The sequence below is a fragment of the Schistocerca cancellata genome, chromosome 4 (genome assembly GCF_023864275.1).
Source record: "Schistocerca cancellata isolate TAMUIC-IGC-003103 chromosome 4, iqSchCanc2.1, whole genome shotgun sequence".
Classification (NCBI taxonomy): Eukaryota; Metazoa; Arthropoda; class Insecta; order Orthoptera; family Acrididae; genus Schistocerca; species Schistocerca cancellata.
In genome coordinates this window covers 618,102,768-618,125,892 of record NC_064629.1, presented here as the reverse complement: position 1 = coordinate 618,125,892, position 23,125 = coordinate 618,102,768, and the positions used below count along the sequence as shown (strand labels likewise).

Sequence of the window (23,125 nt, the reverse complement as noted above, 5' to 3'; positions counted from 1 at the left end):
TACATTACCCGCTAAGTCACAACGTGGAGGAAAGTGTGCGTTGAGTTATCGTGATGGACGGTCATTGAAGAGGACTGTGAAACACAGCGTTAACAGTGAAGGCAATTTGATAATACTAGGGAGTTTGCTAGGTGCACACGTAAGTTTCATATCTTGGGCATTTAACTGAGACATCGCAAATGCTGGCTAATCAACCACCAGTTGGGTGTAGTATGGCTACCAATGTGTAGTGAAAACACTGTCGTTTATCTGTCTTTGTTCGAGAAGACTGACGTACACTCCCTCTCTTTCTACGTTTGAACGCGTGCACCTAGCAAATTCCCTAGTTATATCAAATCACTTTCATTGCTAACGCTCTGTTTCCCAGTCCTCTTCATTGACCGTCCCTCACGATAACACAACACTTGCTTCAGCGTTGTGACTTTGCACTTGATGTTTTTCCGCTTTCTGACCCTTCGGGTCAGAATTTTTGATAGGCATGGAGGTCGAACAGAATGAGCTAGTGACGCTCCTGGTGTTGGAGACTGAGCCCAGGAGCTTGTGTGGACGGTTGCCATAAACCCTAGTGAAACAGCGTTACCTGGAATCGTGTTCATTATCAGTGGTTTAACAGTACAGAATGTCTTCTCTGGTGCAGCAAAAGGCGCGCTGATTCGTACATTCTCGCGTGACGAAGAATGCAGACACAGCACTGCATCGGCTGGGTCCGTTGTGCAGACCAGGGGCCCCAGCACCGATGCGTGCAGGCTGACCGTACAGGAGTCTGCAGGTTCTAGTCTACCGCGGCTTACTTACTGCCAGTGCGGCTCGCCGCAGCGCTCTCGAAGAGGGACGTGCACTTACGCGAGTGGCGACAGCATGTCGCGGACGGCGGGTGTTGTGAAAGCGAAAGCCCAGGACCCAGATCGGTGACACAGAGTACAGCCAGGGAGGTGGTACTCAGGTGTCACGCCCAACAGGTTGTAGGTGGAAGTTAGCAGTCAGTCGGTACGGCACTTCACTAGAGTAACGCCCAGGCTCATGCACAACTTCGTCAATGATGGCGGCGACCAAACAACAGTGGCACCTTGCAGAAAGCTAAGTCTCACTACGAAATTAGACTTATATATTAATACCTTCAGCTGCTGACGGGCGTTGATATATATCAACGGGGACATGTGAAAATGTGTGCCCCGACCGGGACATGTCCGAAAGAGCAGACACCATATCCATATAAGTATGTAGTTCTGGCAATACCGGCCATGAACTTCTTCTTATGTGCTGATGCACACATATTACCCGAACTCTTACGCGTCTTGGTAAGAATCTCTTCCACGAGTAATGAGTGTGTTGGGTAGGTACACTACGAATGTAATGCGTGGACATATAATGTGAGAATGTGGGTCTCGCGGGAGGCGTGCACGAGATAGTCCGTGCAGTCGCCGGTACAGTATCTCAGCGTGTTAGCCCAGAGGACTGTTTTCGCCGGCACGGTAACTCAGCGTGTTCGGTCAGAGGGTTAGCTGCCCTCTATAATAAAAAAAAACTTAGTTAAAGGATCAACGACGAACTTAAACGGGTGTCTTGCGACGTCCGCCCCGAGCAGAGTCAACGAATAAAAACGAACAAAATGAGATTAATAAAAAAAGGGTGTTCGGTCAGAGGGATAACTGCCCTCTGTACCAAAAAGAACTCGCGGTTCTAGGCGCGCAGTCCGGGACCGCGCGACTGCTACGGTCGCAGGTTCGAATCCTGCCTCGGGCATGGATGTGTGTGATGTCCTTAGGTTAGTTAGGTTTAATTAGTTCTAAGTTCTAGGGGACTGATGACCACAGCTGTTAAGTCCCATAGTGCTCAGAGCCATTTGAACCATTTGAACCAAAAAGAACTGAGTTAATGGATCAACAACGAACTGAAACGGGTGTCTTTCGATGTCCACCCCGAGCAGATACAACGAACGAAAACGAACAAAATGAGATTTAAAAAAAAAAAAAGAAAAAGATTGATAGAGAGTCTGCGATGTAAGCAGGAGATCCCGGGTTCGAGTCCCGGTCGGGGCACACACGTTCACCTGTCCCCGTTGATATATATCAACGCCCGTCAGCAGTTGAAGGTATTAATATATAATTCTAATTTCGTTTTAGTCGGCTACAGGTCATAAATGGTGTCTGTTGTTTCGGACATGTCCATATAAGTATATAAGTCTCACTACAGTTGGCTGACTGTGATCTTGGAGGTGGAGTCTTCTCTCAGCCACAGGCAGCACATCACGATTTTCCAGTAAGATTATTCTGTAACTAGTGAGATAGTCATTCTCTTGGAATCAGGAATACAGATGGTATGACCAAAAACTGAGACAGAGACTTCAGAAACGGTTGTATTTAAGCTAGACATAACATCATCGTGACCGGTGATGTGATCACTTGCCCTCATTATCCGGAGGTGCCAGCAGACATGTCCCCATAGTGGCATCTCAGTTATCGCCCGTTCCCTTACTTTTGCAATTTCCGCGCATGCTAGGACTCCGTGGAGCAGCTGAGGGTGGTGATTACGTGTTACGACTCGATACTGAAGGGCTTGCAAAATGACGCATTAGGTGCTGTCATACTGTTGCGTTTGCGCTTCGTGATTACGCCTCTGATCGACGTGGCAGGGTATTACGAGCGGTGCTTTGCCATCTGCAACATACGGGCGCTCCTTGTGTGCCCCAGACACCGGCTGTGACACACTGTATGAGCCGGACCTGATTCTCTGCCGTCCGTGCAAATTAATAACTTTAAAAATTTAAATGCCCGCCTGGAAACTGAATTTGCTGTGCAACAGCGGTATAAATTTTCTTTATGGTGCTTCTTGAAACATCAAACACTCCGGTTATCTTGGTTACGGAAGGACCTACCATAGGAGCACCAACAATTTGCCCATGTTCGAATTCACATAGCTCCATGATAATGTACCCACAGCTACAGAGAACGTTAATCTGACGACGACTGACTGACACCTTCAACGTATTGCGGACATTGCACAGGTGCCATTCAGGGCCAAATACAACAGCACAACTTTTAGGCTTGGCTAGCATCTGCTTTTATGTTCAATCATGCATTTTTCGTGTTGTTTTCATAGTTTTGTTCAGCCCCTGAATGTATACGGTAGACAATATGCAAACAAAATGAGGCAACTAACAACTCACACAGAAGCATACAAGCAGTCGCTTGGCTCGAATAAGAGAAAAGGTTAATATATGATGTAATAAAAGGTGCGCTCTGCAAAGCATTTTAGATTGATTTTTCTGCGTATAAATGTATATTTTCTTTTTGTAAATTGAAAAGTCTTTTTATTGCTGTAGCCTATACGTATTACGTTCTGGATGCCTTTCGCCTTTTACATTAAAGCATCTTCAGTGCATTCAATCTGGAATAATAGTTTTTTATCTGCTGCGGATAACGGTCACTCCAACTAACTTGTTATAAATGTAGATGACCGCTGGGCATGAAAATTACTTCAATAAGGAAAGCAAATGACGAAGTTTTATTTATTTTACAATGCGGTGTAGCAGGAACAATTCATGATTAAATTTGTGCGTGATTTGGGGGCGTAGAGGTATGCGAAATTTAGCACTTGGAGCTGCCACCTATGGCAAAAAATAGCAGATTCAACCCGTTTGGGCATCTAGTCAAACTGAGCTGCATGACAGACACGGATGCAACATTGCATGCTACTTGAACTGTATAGCAGAGTTCACGAAGCATAGCAGCTGGCAGGTGTTTGATTTCAGTCTTTTCGCAATCCATGTGCAGATATTTTCAGTGCTTGAGAGATGTGCAGTCTGGACATCTAGTCTAACTGAGCTTGCATGACAGATACGGATACGACATTCCATGCTACTTTAGCTCTATAGCAGGCTTCATGAAGTACAGCAGCTGGCGGGTGTTGGCATGTCAGTCTTTCCGCAATCCAAGGCTAGATATTTTCATTGCTTGAGGGATACGCAGTGCGTGCTTGTCAGGGTTACAGTCGAACACCGTCTGGCTGGAGGTGGGTCAGGTTGGCACAGGTAACATGTGGTAATGCATTGTCTTGTTGAAGGATAACGTCATGGAAACCTCTAAGATGGAGCACAGCCTCAAGTCTTATGACGTCAAAAATATAAATTACTGGATATGTGAACCAAATGTGATCGTATTGTCTACACAATGGCCATCTACTGTGGCCGTATGTTGATGATGAATGGAATCGGCCTACGTTCATTCTCCTGGGAGCCCACACACATGGATACGACAGCGTGTTGCTGTACGCAGGAACGAGAAGATGACGTGTTGCCACTCTTGTTTCCACTAGAGCCGTGCCTCACTCTGCCGCCACGTCAAGGAAAGCCACAACAATGGTCACAGTGCTAACAGCCCTTGGCGTTCCAGACCTCGTCGTACTCATTATGTGGTTTCTTGTCTTACTACAAACTAGACATTTCTTGACTCGAGGCAGATGACTTGGCTGTACGATCATGCATGACCGAGGTACCACTATCTCGTTCCTCTAGAGCGTTCATTGTTGAGATCGTGCATGGTCTTGCTGAACCCATCAGTTCATATACGCATGACGTTCGTAGGATCCCGACTAAGGCGAGCATCAATTTCACGGAACGATAAACTGCAGTCTCGGCATGCCTGGATCTTTTCGCTCCCTAATTCCGTGACGGGCCGGAAGGCATTTCTCTTTCTTACACGAGGAATAAAGCGATCTTCTCACAAACGAGGAACACCGAAATGCGATTTCGCGCTGCATGATCTTTCATTATATACTGAATGTCAAACTCCTTCAGAATTCAAAACTGTACTGTTGTTTTAAATATAAAATACGGGACACACATTTCGTCCATTACACCAGAACTCAGAGTTGGATGACACTGTTGAAACTGTGTGCAGAAATTGGCAGCAGCAATTTTATTTATCTGGAGAGCTTGCCAGAGCAATGTAGACCTTAGTATTTTCTCTAAGTCAGTCAGCAAGTCCTGTTACAGTTGTAACGTAAACAGAAGCTTCAGAGGTTTGTAATCAAATGTAACTTTGTCTAGAGAACTCAGATAAAAATTCCATATAAATGAAATCCTTGAGTACATCAAATTATTTAAAAAAATGCAGTATAGTACCAAGAACAAGAGGATGTGCACAGTTAACCAAGCGTTTTGTAGGTGTTGTCGATACTTTATGGTGCATAAAGCGTAGTAAGTGTTGGTGATGTAGTTCTTTGTTGGTGGCAACAACCAGTTGGTGCTGCCACCGGGATTGGGGATTCCACACAGAATATTGGACAGATCTTAATGCATACGAGTCTGCTACAGTCGCTTTGTCAGTCAAAAGACATATACAGTCATTATCGCTTCTGTTCCTTCTTTATAAGATGTATCACCTTTGTTCCTCAAGAACACATCCATTCGGTCACACACTCTGGGAATCTCTAACTGCTGAGGATTCTGCCCCTTTTGTAGCTTCTGCATGACTATACGAACTTCTATTAGCAAGCCTGATCCTCGTTTCTTTCAGAGCTTATTGTTACTAAAAATCATATTTCTTGAGACTCAGTAAACAGTAATCACTTAATTTTTGAAAAAAAGGATAAATAATTATTTTCAACATCTCCGTTGAAAACGGTATTTTTGCTGGGCACATTTCCTCCCGATTACGACATTTTTTCTGCATTGAACGGAAATTTTTTCTAGACAACCCAAACGTTACAAGCGGGAATCTGCTAGACTGATTCACAGGTGGTGTTGGTAATTCTAATATCTAAAGAAAGTAGTGCCTAGAAGACTACAGTAACCATAGGCAGTCAGTAAATCAGGTGCAGTGGTGATATGGACACCGCTTACCTGTCACCAGTCCTGGCTCTACTGCCATTGGTTACAACCAGTTTAACATGCCATTTTCGTATTGCGTCACGTAAGTACCCTGGGGATTTGTTAATACTGCCGAATTTGCACTGCTTCGCTTATTACTGAATCCCAAAATGAAGCGGGAAGTAGGAGTTCGAACTGAAACACCTAAAACATGTCTTTAATAACATGTCTTAATAACAGATATAAGGAGAAGTAGCTCAACAGCGGATAATATTTTCATTTTACGAATCATACTTGGAAAAAATTGAATGTAATCAGGATTTGCAATTGCTTTTCATAGACCTTATGGAAGTATTTGACAGTATTAACAGAAACTAATTACGGGTGACTATTAAAGAATTTCGAATCCCAGGCAAATAAACAGAGCTCCCAAAAATATGAATTCGAAATTCAAATTTTAAAGTTAAAGTACGAAACAGTCTCTCTGAATTGTTCCGTGTTACTTCCTGACCAAAGCAAAGGGATACTTTGTCGCCATCACTTTTCAACCTCTTTATGGAGCGGGTCATTAGGAAAACCAAATCATCACTACTCGGGACAAAAATAGAGCTCATTTTTAACATACTGGCATATACAGGTGACATAATAATCTTAGAAGAAAATGAATAAGAAATGAATTTACTCATCGCAATATTGTATAGCAACGTACTTGGAACACGACTATAAATTAATACCTTTAAGACCAAATACTTCAGTGTCTCTCGGCAAGCTAAAGCAGATCATACCTTTAAAATTAGTTCACTTATTTTCGAATCTTGCTACTACAGACAACACTATCAAGAATAGATAAATACCACATTACAAAAGGCCAATAAATGCTGTTTCGCATTACTCAACGTATTAAGAAGCAAACTTATTTCGAGAAGTACAAAGACTCGCCTATGTAAAACTTCTGACATACGGTTGTGAGACATCGACATTAACAAAATCAGAAAAAGTAAAATTAAGAATCTTTGAAAGGAAAATTTTGAGGACGATATTTGTTGAGATTCAAGAAAGAGACACCGGAGAATATTAGCAAACAAATAAGTGTATGATGTAAATGAAGAACAAGATTCAATCCAGTGGTGTGGAGGGACGCTCGAAATGACTGTAAGGACTGTTACCTGTTACTTTTATCCGTGTAACTTACAAGGACACAACTCCAAAACCAAAAAGGAAATCTGTTATCCGAGTACTGAATCAACGTACTACGCCTCACGCACTTCATGTTCCCGTACCTTTGCCGCCAGATAATCTCGGTAATGTGCTTTCACTTTCAGGCGGTGACAAGCACGACAGTTCTGATGAAGATCATGAAGTCAAGAACTACCGTGAACCAGAATTGTCTTCAGAAACCGAACTGAACGATTTGACCAGAGACCTGCAACCCCCAAAAGTTGCTGCACATTTGTTACCTTTAGACTGCAAGAAAAGAACTTGTTGGCCACTGGAACTTCTTTCTTTTGGTTCAAAATCAGAGAAAAAGAATTTGTTCCTTACTTTTCTCACGACGATGACTTGGTGTAAAGTTCCGATGTTCTTGGTTTGATACAAATGTTTGGAATTCAGCATGCGGCCAAAGATTGGAGACTCTTCATTGATAATTCAAAAGAAGTCTCAAAGATGTACTTATATACAACAGGAACAAATGTCCTCCCATATTTGTTTCAAAATCCGTACATTATAAAGAGAGTCCTTAGCCCTTATCCCGGACAAACTTAATTACAAAGAATACGAGTGGATCATCTGAGAGTATTTGAAAGTACTCTCCCTGTTCTTTGGTGGACTCCTGCCTCCACTTCACATAAAACTTAGCATTATGAAACAATTTCTGAAAATCCTGTCAAAAGGAGGCGACACTAAATGTGTGACAAATAAGTTTCTGCAGCTATGACAAGGTAAGCTATAAGATGGAATGTTCCTCGGCCTTGACATGAGGAAACTAATTAAAGACGAAACGTCTTAGTACAAATTGGAAGGCATTGAAAAATAAGCTTAGATATTATTTAGCCGGCCGCTGTGGCCGAGCGGTTCTAGGCCCCTCAGTCCGGAACCGCGCTGCTGCTACGGTCGCGGGTTCGAATCCTGCTTCGGGCATGGATGTGTGTGATGTCCTTAGGTTAGTTAGGTTTAAGTAGTTCTAAGTCTAGGAGACTGATGACCTCAGATGTTAAGTCCCATAGTGCTTCGAGCCATTTGAACCAATTTTGATATCATTTAAAGAAGTTGCTAACAAGTCTTTCGGCTACTAAAAAGCTCCTGATTACGAAAATACAGTAAGAAACATACTGAATAACTTCGTAGCATTGGGTGCTCAATGAGCCTGAAGTAGCACCCACAAGTAATGGACAGAGGTCGTCCTATGACTAGACGTATACACAAACAGAGGGTAAGATTTCTGTAATCGTTCATCAGTCACCTCGCCGAATTACCCGCGATTTACAATACAATTCCAGATATCTCAAAGAATGTTTCTTGAATTGTTGTACGATGAGGAACTGCATCCATATCATTACAAGTTAACTCAACACCAGCGGCCAGAAGACCGCATTCGACGAGTAGAGTTTTGTGAATGGCTTTTGTACCACGGTGGAAGATAATGAATATTTTATAAACAGTGTGATAAGGGCAGACGAATCTATCTTCACTCGTGAAAGTGTTTTCAATCTCCACAACAGCCATTATTGTTCGGAACACAACCTACGTGTCACCCGTGACCGTGACTTTTAGCCACGCTTTGGCATAAACTTGTGGGCTGGAGTCGTGAGATGAGTGCTTTTGGGCATTTTCTTATTGCCGGACAAGTTGAATGCGTCCCTGTATCGTACGTTTCTTTGCAATACTTTGCTTTATGCATAAGAAAACGTCCCACTTGGTGTTCTGCGACAGCTACGGTTTCATCATGATGGTGCACCGCTACACTTCGCAATGAATAAGCGTAGCTATTTAAATGAAGCATTTGCATGGAAATGGAGTGGTCGTGGTGGTCCAATGTTCTGGCGTCCACGTTCCCCAGACCTTAATCCAGTAGATTTTTATATGTGGGGACACGTAAAAGAAGAAGTTATACTACTTCACCCATGGATGAACACGACCTAATAGGTCACGTGCATACCGCTTCCGCAATGGTGGATGTAGATGTGTTGAGTAGGGTCCAGTAAAGTAAGATCCAGCGAGTGACGAAGTGTTTTCAAATGCAAGGTGGTCGCTTTGAACACCTTCTCTAAAGTGAACATTGCTCGTATGTGTGTACATATCGCTTCTGTGGAGATATGTCTGGACATCAAACGTGTAGGGCGGAATTATTCTGCGTAGCATGATGTGCAGTCTTAGTGTAGCCCACCTATTGTGTTTTTTGCACCTCACTGGATACAGACGATGCTAATGTATCAGTTGCTATTTTCTATTGGCTTTATTTCCGTAATGGACGAAACAAAGCGGTCGTTTATGTCTGTAAGATGTTCGTGTTATGTTGTGATGTTTAAATAAAGGTAACAGTAACAGAAAGAAATACACAAGATACCGACATGTAGGGGGGTGTAAATTTGATGCTTTAACTAAAAAAAAAAAAAAAGGTTTGGCGCGAACGCGACTCTGCATATCCGTCCCCCACGGCATTGCTTTATCTCACTGTACTAACGGGACAGCTCCGGCACAGTGCAGAGTTCATGTTACCTGTTTCTGGCCACGCTGCACGCAGTTACAGTGTTGCCAGAGCCTAGTTTTTTGTTTTTGTTTTTAATCGCACTGCTCTATTAAACCAATTGAGGGGACTAGGTTCTGCTATATACGCTTTGTCTTGAAATGGGATGAGGAATCGCTTGCCGACGGCCAAGTGAGCTATTTTTTCTTCACCCTGTATACAAATAATTAGGATCACCTAAATTTAATACAAAAACTCCTAAGTATAAACTTTTAGACCTCTGTTATGTATTTGCAACTGGAGTAACTATTCGTTACCAGAACGAGGAAATTGTTCGTTGTCCTGTTTCATTTTTAAGTCCATACAGACGGATTTTAAGAGACTAAACTGCTTAGCTTCCTTGTAGGGACACTTTTCCCAAAGTAGAAAGATCTTCAGGAATAATTTTCATATACAGTAGCCTGTCACGTCAACCCTTACCGTGTGTGTGATAACTGTATTCTGCTGGATCGTCAGACAGTCGAGCACTTAGAGTTACGCCTATAAGGTACCCATTCGTTTTATGACAGCCAGTTGCAGTACACGACTTAAGGTCAGATACCTGTACCATTTCACTTTGGATCTAGCCACTTTACTCATGAACCATTTCTCATCGTCAACACGCTGTGTGTCACCGCGTCATTGCTCTTGTGGAGTGAGGAAGTTTGATGACGTAAGAGGCCAGGGCATGTTATGGCTCCCTTGTGCGATTTGTGCCACGGTGTCTGAGACAATATTCAGATACTGCAGAGTATAGTAGGCGAGTAGGAACTGGACCGTGGCGTGTAGCAGCACCGGTCAAGGACAATTAACTTGTCAACATAACACGACAAAATTCTTTTTTAATCGTATCTCAGTTGAAATATGCCGTTACAGGATCTGACGGTACGTCCGGTGCCGGTTTGGGAGGCCAGACTTTAAAGTAAACGTGCAGCCGTGATTAACATTCACTTTATCGACTAGCGTTTGGCGGGGAGACATGAATCGTGACAGGTTGAAAGTTATATCTACTGACGCATTTGCATTTTCTCAGCAAATGATGGTCCAGGACAAGTATATTTACTGCAATGTGTTCGTTTTGAGGAGAGCTGCCTGACAAAAAAAGTGAAGTACCCAGACGACATGGCCGGATGGTAATGCAACTTCGGTCGCGTACACACCATCGGTGAACATGTAAGTGAAGGGAGTTGGAATTCTACGTGACAGAACAGCCATTCGAGTGCATTTGCCTCCAGAATGAAATTTCGCTCTACAGCGGAGAGTGCGCTGATTTGAAAGCTCCAGGCAAGGCAGATTAAAACTGTGTGCCGAGCCGGAACACGAACCGTGGAACTTTGACCGGCAAAGTTGTCAAGTTCGTGTTACGATCCGGCGCACAGTTTTAATCTGACAGGAAGTTTCAGAGTGCATTTGTGTTGTAGGTGTTCAGTGCTGTTGTAAGTAGGCTGTGTAGGTTTTTTATGTTGGTAACGCCATGTAGCGCTCTATATGAAAATCACTGGCTGTGCTGTGTGCAGTCTGTGGCTAGTTTGCATTGTTGTCTGCCATTGTAGTGTTGGGCAGCTGGATGTGAACAGCGCGTAGCGTTGCGCAGTTGGACGTGAGCCGCCAGCAGTGGTGGATGTGGGGAGAGAGATGGAGTTTTGAAAGCGGACGATCTGGACGTGTGTCCATCAGAAAGAGTAACTTTATAATATTGGATTCATGGGCTGATATATATATTATGACTTTTGAACACTATTAAGGTAAATACATTGTTTGTTCTCTATCAAAATCTTTCATTTGCTAACTATGCCTATCAGTAGTTAGTGCCTTCAGTAGTTCGAATCTTTTATTTTGCTGGCAGTAGTGGCGCTCGCTGTATTGCAGTAGTTCGAGTAACAAAGATTTTTGTGAGGTAAGTGATTTGTGAAACGTATAGGTTAATGTTACTCAGGGCCATTCTTTTGTAGGGATTTTTGAAAGTCAGATTGCGTTGCGCTAAAAATATTGTGTGTCAGTTTAAGCACAGTCATGTATAATTGTTCAAAGGGGACGTTTCACTGTTATCAAGCTTGGTAGGGTATATATGGGGCGTAAATACCGTCAGATGTTGAGTGATGACTATGGACGATAGGGAGCTGCCGCGTATTCATGTGAGACAGCATGATTAACACCTGACATCGTTTGATAGGGGCCACATTGTGGGTCTACATTTGGCTACTTGATTGAATTGTACAATATCCAGATTTGTGGGGCTTTCGTATGTGACAGTGGCCTGATGTTGGACACAATAGGAACCTGTGGGAAGCCTCCTCGTCGTCAAGGATCCGGTTGCCAAAGTCTGACCATAACGAGGGAGGATCGCCGTATTGTGCACCAAGCATATCGTAGCCCCCTTACGCGCGTGCTGTCCGAGGACAAGTAATGGACTCCTTGCAACAAAGTATGTTATCCCGTATCACTCGTTGGAGACTCGCCACAGGCGAACTATGGAATTATCGTCCCATGCATCGGCTGCCATTATGACCACAACGCAAATGGCTGAGTTGGGAGTGGTGCCGTGACCGGGAATTATGAACTGACGATGAATGTCTTCGCAGTGTGCGCAGCGAGGAATCGTGGTTCTGCACCATCTCATTGCCGGAGATCCTGGTGGCGAGTCATATACAGTAGTATGACTCCTGGTCACGGCTCGTAGTGACTGAGGGAACTCTTGACGGTATAGTGGTATGCCACCGACATCTTACGAGATCATGTGTTCCCTTTCACGCTACAGTACCGCAGTGTCATTTTTCAACAGAACAATGCTCGCCCACATATGACACGTGTCTCTATGAGCTGTCTGCGTGACGGTGAGGTTCTCCCGTGGTCAGCAAGATCCTCAGATCTGTCCCATAGAACATCTGAGGGGGAGCTCGTACGTCAACTACATCCCAGTGCCGGTATGCAGTAAATCAAGGACCAGTTACAATAGTTTTGGGCCAGCTTGTCTCAGGAGAGGATACAGCGGCTTTGTGACACCCTTCCCAGCTGAATAAGTGTATGCCCCACGGCCAAAGAGGATGCAAGTCATACTGGTAAGTGGGCTCATACTGCCACGTTCTTTATACATTTTACTCGATTTTGTAATCACTGAAATAACATCACAAAACTTATCAACTTTTGAAGCTTTATTTCGTTTCTTCTTCCCCTTATGTGTGCTTCTGAGAGTCAATTATAAGTGGCTGTGTTCCGCGGACCTGTGGGGGAGGAGGGGTGGGGGCTGGATATGTAGTTGTGAACTTGGATTGCTTTACAGGATAAACTCTTGATTTGATTCTTACCAGCCTACTCATCTTATGAGTAATTTTACGATATTAGCATGTGACATTTATTTTCTGAGAGGTCAATATCTTTACAGCAAGATCAACCTTCAATGCCTACGCCAACGATGACACAGGAGTGGTTAGCAGAACAGAAAGGGATTTCTCATCTCGAGGGGCCTCCTTCTGCACTATACCTAAGTCCCATTGAGACGTGTGAGCAAAGATAAACTAGACGATGAGAAAAAACTGTCCTGATCCCACTTCAGGAATCCCTGATGACTATGGCTGGGAGGAAATGGCAGAAAACGAATCATTTTCTCAAGGTGCAGGTCGCATGAGCTCTGCATTAGGCGAACAAACAAATGAAGAATGTCATGAACCAACTGTAGTTTGCTTTATCGTTGGCAGAGAAAGGATGGCAGTCGCAATTGAGTCACCATTTCGCACCATGTATAGCCCCCTACACGTTTCCCACGAGCGATGATATCCCCACCACTTGCCTGAACGGTGACAAATTGGTAAACGGGATGCTTCGTACTCTGCTGTTGGCTTGTACCAAGATTTACCACTACCGATCCATTCAGCCGACCTTTTGACATGCTTCGTACGCCCAGTAACGGTGTTCCTACACTTCTGTTATTTTTTGTGTTCAATAACATGCGTTAACTTGTGGGGTGGTAGACTATGTCCTGCAGGGAGGAAGTTATTGTAGATAGTTTGGTTGCTCACTGATTGTTGTTGAATTGACGAGTGATTTACTGATATGTGGCGCATTCATCTACTGTTCATATTCACCAAAGCCGACAGTGACACATGTCATCATATTTTAGCGCAGAGTGTTTGACCCTGGTGGAGGCGGTTTTACACAAATTGAGGTACATATATTATTTTACTGGCGCGACGGCTTGCGAAAAGGCAAGCACTTGCGCAATCACAAAGATGGAGTGCTCCTTTCGTACGGTATATTTAATTTCGATTCCTGCAATAAACTGTAAATTTCATATTGATTTTAAGTATTAAATGTTAAGGTCAATGTGGAACACTGCAAGGTAAAACATTATTCTTGAGAATACTATTACAAACAGTATACGTGTAACTGACACGAATATTTTCATATTTTTTCACTTTTTTACTATTTATTTTATAATTTAGGGTCAGTGTGAAATAATGATAATGACAACGTATTTGTTTGTATCCTGAAATATGTAATACAAGTATAAAAAGTCGTAATAAAGCGACATGTCTAACTAATTAAGATAGGGAACTTATATTTGGATGGAACATGGTCAGTTCCACTGCTAGTTATTGTTTGCTGTTTTACATAAATCTTAAGCATGTGTCTACATAATTCCTTCAACAATATCATGACCCCTCTTTAGAAGAGGAAAATGCAAGCGCAAGTATTTATAATATCATTTCTACTAAGTTAAATTTGCAGTTTGAATAGAAAAGCCTGAAGTATAATTTAGTTCCTTTCAAATTCATAACAAAGCAATTTGTAACGCACACTCTTGTTGCGTGTTATGAGTCTTGCATGCCGCATCAAGCTACAGATAAGTCTCTATTACGAGTAAAGGAAGCGGTATGAACAATGGAACAAAGAACAGCGAATACGGTAGTTTAGCCCATTGTTCTGATGTATACGTGTCCTTCTGTTCAACAGCAGGTGCAAGAGAATTGTAAAAGAAGCACGTAAAGGCCTGCGATGCGACGAGTCGTCAATCACCAATGGGACAAAACGCGCCTTCCGAGAAACATAGGTGACGGCGCGTTTACTTTCTCTGACCCATAAAGCGGCAGCGGCTGGCTACAAAAGTGCGGTGCAGCGCGTACGCTCACATTCGCTCTCCGCCACTGCAGCTACGCACAACTCCCACCTCACAACGTAAGTGTCTGCTTTCTGTTTATTTCAATTTTTGGCGCTTACGCAGGAAGCTATTTCACAATGTCGTTTTGTGAGATACAATGGTATAGTTAAACTGAAGTGAATCCCTGTTAAATGGATCAGAATGTCTTAGTCCCCTAGACTTAGCACTAGCTACGTTTAAAGTAGTTCTAAGTCTAGGGCACTGATGACCTCAGATGTTAAGTCCCATAGTGCTTATAGCCATTTGAACCATTTGACCTCACACACAACAATAAACCATGGTACCTGTAGCGCATATAGTCATACAAAATTGTGTTCAATTAATTATGTGGACCTGATGATGGTAACATGCTGTTGAGACGCTGCGTGATAAAATAAATTTTGCTAGTAAACATAAATGAGGCAAGAATTGTGTTCTTTATAAAATGGTGTACTTGTTTAAAATTTCAGGAAATGTATTTTAGTTTATACGGACACTAGCTTTAGATGAAAATGTTTTCCGTTTATGCTATAACTTTGACGTGCAGCACAAAACATTCAGCTATGTTGTCAACGGAATGTTGTCGGCAAAGATGTGATTGCGGCTGTCCCTTAGGATATATCATATTTTTGCTGCATAATTATGGATAGGCAATATTAGACTGCTTGTGACAAAATAACAGCTGCATATGTATCCAGTCCGACCTTCTACATGGTGAAGCTAGTAGAAACTGGCTCTAAATGTCGAAAAATATGTGGTTGGTAATATTACTGAAGGTTGTATTGTGTTAGTCATTGACTACAGAGTAAGTACGTCACATGTCATTCTTTCACATTTTACAACTAACTGGAAGCGATAGAGCAATATCATATAGAGCAACTGATCGGTACAACCATGGTTGGATAAAAAACATTTCTTTTCTTTAGTGGGATACTTATAAACAGTAGTTCATTTACAAGGCTATCGTGTCCTAACACTTAAGAATGAGAGATCTGAATCAGACTGAACTGTGCGAAAGCAAAGAGAGCTTCACTGCAAGTTTAAACGCAGGCAAAACCTCTCAGACAAACAGAAGCTAAACGATGTCAAAGTTAGCGTAAGGAGGGCTATGCGTGAAGCGTTCAGTGAATTCGAAAGTAAAATTCTATGTACCGACTTGACAGAAAATCCTAGGAAGTTCTGGTCTTACGTTAAATCAGTAAGTGGCTCGAAACAGCATATCCAGACGCTCCGGGATGATGAAGGCATTGAAACAGAGGATGACACGCGTAAAGCTGAAATACTAAACACCTTTTTCCAAAGCTGTTTCACAGAGGAGGACCGCACTGCAGTTCCTTCTCTAAATCCTCGCACAAACGAAAAAATGGCTGACATCGAAATAAGTGTCCAAGGAATAGAAAAGCAACTGGAATCACTCAACAGAGTAAAGTCCACTGGACCTGACGGGATACCAATTCGATTCTACACAGAGTACGCGAAAGAACTTGCCCCCTTCTAACAGCCGTGTACCGCAAGTCTCTAGAGGAACGGAAGGTTCCAAATGATTGGAAAAGAGCACAGGTAGTCCCAGTCTTCAAGAAGGGTCGAGCAGATGCGCAAAACTATAGACCTATATCTCTGACGTCGATCTGTTGTAGAATTTTAGAACATGTTTTTTGCTCGAGTATCATGTCGTTTTTGGAAACCCAGAATCTACTATGTAGGAATCAACATGGATTCCGGAAACAGCGATCGTGTGAGACCCAACTCGCTTTATTTGTTCATAAGACCCAGAAAATATTAGATACAGGCTCCCAGGTAGATGCTATTTTTCTTGACTTCCGGAAGGCGTTCGATACAGTTCCGCACTGTCGCCTGATTAACAAAGTAAGAGCCTACGGAATATCAGACCAGCTGTGTGGCTGTATTGAAGAGTTTTTAGCAAACAGAACACAGCATGTTGTTATCAATGGAGAGACGTCTACAGACGTTAAAGTAACCTCTGGCGTGCCACAGGGGAGTGTTATGGGACCATTGCTTTTCACAATATATATAAATGACCTAGTAGATAGTGTCGGAAGTTCCATGCGGCTTTTCGCGGATGATGCTGTAATATACAGAGAAGTTGCAGCATTAGAAAATTGTAGCGAAATGCAGGAAGATCTGCAGCGGATAGGCACTTGGTGCAGGGAGTGGCAACTGACCCTTAACATAGACAAATGTAATGTATTGCGAATGCATAGAAAGAAGGATCCTTTATTGTATGATTATATGATAGCGGAACAAACACTGGTAGCAGTTACATCTGTAAAATATCTGGGAGTATGCGTGCGGAACGATTTGAAGTGGAATGATCATATAAAATTAATTGTTGGTAAGGCGGGTACCAGGTTGAGATTCATTGGGAGAGTCCTTAGAAAATGTAGTCCATCAACAAAGGAGGTGGCTTACAAAACACTCGTTCGACCTATACTTGAGTATTGCTCATCAGTGTGGGATCCGTACCAGATCGGGTTGACGGAGGAGCTAGAGAAGATCCAAAGAAGAGCGGCGCGTTTCGTCACAGGGTTATTTGGTAACCGTGATAGCGTTACGGAGATGTTTAACAAACTTAAGTGGCAGACTCTGCAAGAGAGGCGCTCTGCATCGCGGTGTAGCTTGCTCGCCAGGTTTCGAGAGGGTGCGTTTCTGGGTGAGGTATCGAATATATTGCTTCCCCCTACTTATACCTCCCGAGAAGATCACGAATGTAAAATTAGAGAGATTAGAGCGCGCACGGAGGCTTTCAGACATTCGTTTTTCCCGCGAACCATACGCGACTGGAACAGGAAAGGGAGGTAATGACAGTGGCACGTAAAGTGCCCTCCGCCACACACCGTTGGGTGGCTTGCGGAGTATAAATGTAGATGTAGATGTAGATAAGAGGTAGTGGGCGTATGCAAGGTAGTGCAAGACCGGATTCCCATAGGTTTATTCAATCTCTCACCATCAAACTGCAGAAAATTTAAAATGCAACATGTTGAAGAATGACTTCAAATCTGCTTAAGGATGTTCAACAACCGAATTTTAAATGGCCACCTAAGTATATTCTGCAGTGTAATTACCATTTCTGTAACAAAGGGAAGGTAAGATCTATTTAACTGCAGTTAGTTTATAATAATGAGACATTTTAACAGCCATTATTGTCACTCTACACCAATGTATGTAATAATTAATGTGAATGGTATGATAAAAAATCTCTACCACCCACTTCACCGTTAGTTTTGGAATATGGATGACGGTGAATCCTGCTTATAAAATCTGTGATACAAAGTGAAAATCCGAAAAAGATAGGTGTTATCGATTATACAAAAACAAAGGTGCCTTTCAATGTTAAGTCCTTGCGGTTTCGGGGACGTGTGTTACTAAGTAACATCAAAAAGTTTTTATTTTTAGCGAAGGACTAAAATTTTAAGTCGTTCGCTTAAAAACTGATGAAGCTCTCAAGTCTAATTACTGTCCTTTCAGATTACACCTCTAACGATAGTTTTATTTGCCATAGAGACCCAGTGATTTATTAATAGCAAGTTAACCTTTTGAAGTACGTAGTTATACGCTCACTCATTTTCTCATCTTCTTAAAGGCAGTTTTGGAAGTCGAAAACTATTATGAAGCAGCAGTTGAACGCAGTGAATCATGGCTGCAAGAGCAAAAACTATGGAATAGTCCTGGGTCACAAATATATATCATAGTATTAACATTTGTCAATGTCTTGTAGCAACGGGATGTAATTTATTATGTGACAGTAACAAAACCTCGATCTGAGAAGTAGCAAAATTGTCGACCTGAGACTATCTTGTGAACTCATGAATATGACTCTTCTTTACAGTATGCAAAAGCTATAGTACTCCACTGAGGGTGGGGAGAGGTGGTGGGGGAGGGGGTCGTTGAACTAGGTCAGTATACATGAACCAGAAAGTAAATAAACTTACCGAATTGGCTAATCAGACCGTAGGCTATTATCAAGACCAAAAATATTAGCAGCAGTCAACCTTATCCAATTCAGCGGACAACGAAACTAAACGGGAACAGTAACGGTTGCGGCTCTGTTACACATTACGTAACAGTAACTGCAAGGTCATGTCTCGTTTATTGCGTCAGATATTACGATGCGACGACATAACAACTGAAACCCTCCTTTACATAGCCTGACAGAGTACACTGTAATCAGAAAGATTTTCCACTGGTGTCAGGATTAATTATGTAGTAGTCCTGGCAAATGAAGATTTGTAAGACACTCGTACTCATGTATTCTCTACATCAGTTGCGTATCTGATACTTGGAAATAATTTTTCAGCGCAATATTATGCTTCAGATAAACTGCTTCTGTTGGTGAAATAAACGCACAATTATCTGGTTAGTGTAAATAATGATTCTGTCCTTCCTCCTGAGGAATTTCGCCTAGCTATTTCAGCTATTCTTTCAAAAAAATGGTTCAAATGGCTCTGAGCACTATAGGACTTAACTTCTGAGGTCATCAGTCCCCTAGAACTTAGAACTACTTAAACCTAACTAACCTAAGGACATCACACACATCCATGCCCGAGGCAGAATTCGAACCTACGACCGTAGCGGTCGCGCGGTTCCAGACTGTAGCGCCTAGAACCGCTCGGCCACCCCGGCCGGCAGCTGTTCTTTCCTCTTGTCCATATTGCACTGGGTTTTACTACTCACATAATTTATATGTATTCATTTACATTCAGATCTACAGTAACACATATATTCCACAAGCCACCGTACGATGTATGGTAGAGTGGGCTCGTTGTTAGCTTTATTTGATTCCTTCCTGCCCATTTCACGTAAGCTGATGAATAAACCAACAATTTTTGCGCTTTTATATATATCCGAATTGCTTGAATTTTGTCGCTGCGATACTTGGACGTTATGTATTTTGGGGGAGGCGGAGATTAACACCATTTTGGACTCCTTTGTGCATATAGGTTTAGTGATTTCAAATATAGTCGTTTCATTAAGCACAATACATTTCTTATCAGTCTTTCCGACAGCAATTGCTGAGTTTGTATGTTACGATCTCGGGCCGTCTGTGCCAATCCAACGTAACTAGGCCCACCACAAATCCTTGTTGAACAATTTCCATCTTTATAATTATTCAAAAATTGCTACAGACCTGATATCAGACAACACAACTTTTTGGTGATTTGTGCGGCTATCCATAAGATACTACAATTGTAAAGTAGCCACGTATCCCCATAAACGTCCAAGTGATTGTATTGTACCATTACCTTCACCATTATTAAATACGCTAGCCATACATCTATTTATTTTCACTTGTTTTTATAACTTCGAGTATGAAATTTAGGTCAGGTAAGGCTTTTTTCGATTTGGAAGTTACTTTGAGTAAACCTATTGTAAGTGGTATGCTCTTCTGTTTCTCTGATATTTGAACCGACTTTTCCAACGATCAGTAGAGGGAACTACAGTGTGAAGTCGACTCTGAACTACTGTGTAAGTTCCATTTGCCACGTACACGAATCAGTGTCAGAGGTGAAAGAAATGACAAATGGGGGGGGGGGGGGGGGGGAGAGGGAAATCCTAGGATACTCTGACTGTTAAATCCCACAAATTGATGTGTGTAATTTGACAGCCGGCCGGAGTGGCCGTGCGGTTCTAGGCGCTGCAGTCTGGAACCGAGCGACCGCTACGGTCGCAGGTTCGAATCCTACCTCGGGCATGGATGTGTGTTATGTCCTTAGGTTAGTTCGGTTTAATTAGTTCTAAGTTATAGGCGACTGATGACCTCAGACGTTAAGTCGCATAGTGCTCAGAGCCATTTGAACCATTTGTAATTTGACACTCTTTTAGCCACCGATCTTAAATAAAAGATGGAAACTACATTTCCGTATACTGTGTAGGTAACATATTTAAGGTTAATGTAAGCACGAGATATGCCACTGCAAACCTGAAATGCTGTTACCTTAATAACGGGTTTACCCGCCAGAATGTTGAATGTAAGCATGCAAATGTCATGACTTGTGTCGAACTGGTGCCGGATGTTAGTTTTTGGGATGGAGTTCAGTATCTATTACACTTGATCGGTCAGTATAGGGAAGGTTAATGCTGTTTGTGGATGACGCTGGAGCTGCCGTCCGATGATGGCCTGTATGTGCTCGATTGGAGACAGATCTGGTGATCGAACAGGCTAAGGCAACATTCCGAAGCTCTGTGGAGCATGTTGGGTTAAAGCAGTGGTATGTGTGCAAGTGTTATCCTGTTAGAAAACACCCTTTGGAATGCTGCTCATAAATAGCAGCACATTAGGTCGAATGCCCAGACTGTTGTACAAATTTGCTGCCAGGGTGCGTGGGATAGTCACGACAGTGCTCCTGCTGTCATACGAAATCGCACCCCAGACCGTAACTCCAGGCGTAGGCCCAGTGACTCTAGCACGCAGACAAGTTGGTTATAGGCCCTTTTAATTGACAAACATCGATCACTGGCAACGAGGCAGAACCAGCTTTCACCAGAAAACACAACAGGTCTCCAATGAGCTCTCACTTGACACCACTGAAGTCGCAGATAGCGGTGGTGTGGAGTCAGTGGAATGCACGCTACAGGGTGTCCGTCTCGCTCTGTCAGCTGCCATAAATTTTTGTGTACCTTCGAAGTACAAATACAATTATCAATTATCACATTGTATCCATTAGCTGAGCTACCTTCAAACAATGAATCATTATACAGTCTCGTTCACGTGGCAGTTCAAAACATATTTTTTACACACGCCGCCCGGGGTAGCCGCGCGGTCTAGGGCGCCTTGTCACTGTCCGCGCGGCTCCCTCCGTCGGAGGTTCGAGTCCTCTCTCGGGCATGGGTGTGTGTATCGTCCTTAGCGTAAGTTAGTTTAAGTTAGATTAAGTAGTGTGTAAGTTTCGGGGCCGATGACCTCAGTAGTTTGGTCCCATAAGATCTTACCACAAATTTCCAAAATTTTACCCACGCACACGTACACACACACACACACACACACACACACACACACACACAGTTTGTAGTCATTATTTGGAAGACTAGTTTAACGCAGCTCTCCGCGATAGTGAATCCTGTGCAAGTCTCTCGTATTTGCGTAATTAATGTGTCCCACACTACGTCAGTTTGAACCTGTTTATTGTATTGGAGCCTTGGTCAACAATTAAAAATTTTTGTCTCTCACACTTCACTCCATTGCCAATTTAACTGTTCCTTAGTGCCTCAGGATGTGTTCTATCAACCTATACAACTATCTGGCCTATCCATAGATACCTTCCCAACACTGCTGTACCTACGGTTCGTCTGCCTTTGCCACTGAGGTGCACAAACTACCCCATCGAGTCAGGAGAACACGCGCGCGCGCGTGCGTGAGTGTGTGTGCGTGTGTCTGTGTGTGTGTGAGGGGGAGAGAGAGAGAGAGAGAGAGAGAGATAACAACATCCTTAATTTGACTATAAACTATATTTGCACATGTATTTTAAATAGAAACGAAAACACAAGAAATTTTCAGTACGTCATACCGATTTTTACTGTTTGTTGCAGATGGTACGCGCGACGACGTTGCTTATTTTGGCGCTGGTGGCTGCCGTGCTGTCTATCTCGTGGGCTGCTGTGGTGGGCCCGTCCATCGACATTGGACCTAAACCCAGTCGACCACCTTACCAGCCAGGACCGTGGGTCTACCCCAAGCCCACGACGGCCAGAACTGGACGATGATGACTTGGACTTACGCCAAGCCACTCGCCCTTCCAACTTACTCCACTTCCCTACACTCAATGACTGCAATCGCATCACACTGTGCTTGCTTTCACGTCAACTCACAGTTTCAGACGATAGTCCTGTACAATGGATGAATGCCAACAGAAACATTTCCATTTCACTTGCACCATCACTTCTCATACGAATATTAAAGACTTTTATTTGTTAGCTTATGTAAATAAAAATATTGTTTAATGCTCTTCACTTTTCGCCCAAGTGCTTTTCACAGACAACATTTCCCATAGAATGTCTCTAAGTTTTTACTACTGAGAAAAGTGACACGAAGGTCAAGATGCTAGACGCGTATTCGGAAGGAGTGAGTTGGAAATCTCTGACTGAAGTATTTCATATTTGCATTATGCGTTCCGTCGACAGCCAGGCCAGTCATTTGCTCGGCTATTGCACAATAACATTATAATTGTTGGGTTACTCATTCCAGTGCTTGGTCTGCAACAGTAGAATAAAATGAATATCAAGTCTCTTGGAACATTCTGGGAAGTATGTTTGACGAGAAATTTCAAAATCTTCAACTTTTGGTTGATTCGAAAGTCTAAAAGACGAAATGGCGTCATTTACTATTTAAGAGAGCATAAAAATGTTTCTTTCGATAAAATATGCGTGAATGAAGCAGAAGGAATAACTTTTAATACTGTATTCGAAGAAAATGTTTGTTAAATGTGTTGTCAATTGTCCTTTA

At 42.8% G+C, this 23,125-nt stretch overlaps 1 long non-coding RNA gene across 4 annotated transcripts in view; it reads left to right on the top strand.

Moving 5' to 3' along the window:
- The window catches only part of LOC126183631 (uncharacterized), a 137,605-nt gene extending 114,973 nt beyond the window's left edge, over positions 1 to 22,632 (top strand). For 2 of the 4 annotated variants that reach the window (XR_007536782.1, XR_007536779.1), the window contains exons 2-3: positions 14,484 to 14,705; positions 22,213 to 22,632. This is a non-coding gene — a long non-coding RNA (uncharacterized LOC126183631). Of the gene's footprint in view, positions 1 to 10,517; positions 10,707 to 11,017; positions 11,279 to 14,483; positions 14,706 to 22,212 lie in introns of those variants that run through there. The other 2 variants (XR_007536781.1, XR_007536780.1) reach the window with 2 other exon arrangements.
- Positions 22,633 to 23,125: the final 493 nt, after the last annotated feature.